We start from the raw sequence: 2667 nt of genomic DNA, 5'->3' as shown, positions 1-2667 counted from the left end.
ACAAGTAACTGATTCAGAGATTTAATGTGCACCCGCCAAAAAGAAAGAAAAAATATCTATACAGTTGAATATAATCGTTTTTCTTTAATAAAATATGTGTTACAGTATATGTGGATTTGGATGTGGATGTGATGGAAAGCGTTAGGAGAAATACGCTGGGGTGGTTCAGCCATGTGGAGAGGATGGAGAGCGAGAGACTGACGAGGAGAGTGTATGTGAGTGAGGTGGAGAAGGGGAGAGGGAGGGGGAAGCCAAGGATGAGATTGATAGAATGGAGAGGCAAATGAGAGAGGGAGGTGTGAGCTGGGAGCAGGGCAGTGAAATGACATGGGACAGGACGACCCGGAGGCGATTTGTTTGTGGCCACCCCTTACGGGATTAAGGCGTCTGGCAGTAGATAGATAGTATGTCATTTCATCTTGGCATAAGTCAGGGCTGTTCAAGTACTTCAGGAGTAGGGCCGGATTAGGAAACTCAAGAGTGAAAGAAGGGCCATACATTTCTTTTAGCTCTATGTTTTCCTTTGTCTAAACACTTTTACATTGAACGAAACGAAAAATTCATATATAATTTGCTTTTACGTTTTTCGCTAAGTACATAAAAAGAAAAACGCAAAATTCTCTGTTTTGTGTTTACGGTACTTGTTTATGTGCATTCTTTCTAGTCTGTCAAAGGGCCAGTTGAAAAACGACTCAAGGGCCGGATTTTGCCAGTTGAAAAGCCCTGGTAGAAGTGTGAGATGAATCTGTAAATAATAAAATAGGTTAGGTGCATCTGTAAAAAATTTCAAACTTGTATATGCAGTTCGTCCAAAGGGTACAGCCAAGCACCATGATTTTCCGTGCGGTATTTACAGAATCGAAGAGCAGTTTTCATACGTTTCTTTCGTTGTGCCATACTGTAAGATGCTTTAAGTGTTCAGATACATTTTTTTTTTTTAGCGAGTATACAGTGTCCTCATATTCTGTGACAAGAAAATAGTACCAGGTAATAAAGCAGTTCACCACCACAGTCCAGTTTTCAGTTTGCTAGGTCATAAGTGGTTGAAACATACCTGGACGAGGGTATAGAAGGAAACGGAGTACATGAGCAGACCACGCGACAGGGAAAAAAAAAAAAATCATCTGGATCCGACTGAAAGTGAAGAAGAAAAGGAAATAATAGTTAGCTTTTTGCGTAATGTGTACCAATTCCAGCATCCTAACTAATGAGATGGGGAAGAGTAGACCGGATACAAACATACAGACGGAATACAAAGAGGACACCGTTTATGTGTGTGTGTGTGTGTGTGTGTGTGTGTGTGTGTGTGTGTGTGTGTGTGTGTTTTGGTGGGTACAGCAGGCAAGCTGATGTCGTGCTGTGATTGATTAATGGACTCTGATAACAAAAAAAAAAAAAAAAGAAAGAAAAAGAGTAGAGGAAAAAAAGATGAGAACAAAGATTACACACAAAGAGTAGTAAAAAAATATCTGTTCTTTGTTCCAGTCCAGATGTGTGTGTGTGTGTGTGTGTGTGTGTGTGTGTGTGTGTGTGTGTGTGTGTGTGTGTGTGTGTGTGCGCGCGCGCGCGCAGTATTTTGTTTTACCTTGTGGGGTACAACAACCAAGTTGGTATCATACTGGGAGAGATTGATGGGCACCTATAGGGGAGAGAGAGAGAGAGAGAGAGAGGGGGGGGGGAGGTTGAGCAAAAAGAAAAAACACTTTCACGTTGTAGTCTTCATTTCTTCTTCATATCCTTTTCAGAGAGAGAGAGAGAGAGAGAGAGAGAGAGAGAGAACAAAAAAGCCACTTCTCTCGTATTCTTCATTCCTCCATACCCTTTTGTTTTTGCGTTCCTCTTTGTTTGCCTTGCTTGACGGGGTGTGGTAGCGGGGGCTCTCACCAACCACGATCTCCAGCCTCGTTGTTTAAGCAGGATTAATTTGGCCACTGGTAGGGGGCGCAGGTCTGAGTGACGTTGTGTTTAGTTATGGACGTATACTGCGCCGTCTGGGTTATTTACAACACAATACTATACACAAAAACAGACTTGACCATTTGGTGTGTGTGTGTGTGTGTGTGTGTGTGTGTGTGTGTGAGAGAGAGAGAGAGAGAGAGAGAGAGAGAGAGAGAGAGAGAGAATTGAGTGAATATTTCTAGACTGTAACATTTCCTCCCTTGAATATATAGTTTAATAACCTCTTCAGCTGATTATATTTTCCTCATCTGAACACCATCGTCACCCATTACCCTAAATAAAAATCGTTTCTGTGTTCGTTTTGTGTTCAAGTCAGTGGAGTTAAGTTTCCATAGTTTGTGATTTTTATTCCTTACACAACGAGAGATCATTCTTAAGATGAGGAGAGGAATTTTGGCGGTGACGTGAAGAGTCTGCGATAGTTAAATGTATTGATCGTCTTCCAAAATGGCACAAAAGAGGTCAAACACGCCCTCATAGGTCATCAGTCTCTCTCTCACACACACACACACACACACACACACACACACAGTCTAATACATTGTAACTCTCTGCTCACCCTGCCACCCACATTTCACTAACGAAGCCGTCGCAGGAGCATGAACGAAACACCACCTCAGAGGATTCCCCAGTGGTTAAAGTTACATAGATTTTTTTTTTTTTGTCAGGGTTTAGATTTTTATTACATCCATCCATCCATCCATCCAT

Source organism: Coenobita brevimanus, chromosome 1, assembly GCF_032717465.1.
Source record: "Coenobita brevimanus isolate Jiangsu-jjx chromosome 1, ASM3271746v2, whole genome shotgun sequence".
Lineage (NCBI taxonomy): Eukaryota > Metazoa > Arthropoda > Malacostraca > Decapoda > Coenobitidae > Coenobita > Coenobita brevimanus.
Note: the sequence above shows the minus strand (reverse complement) of the source record.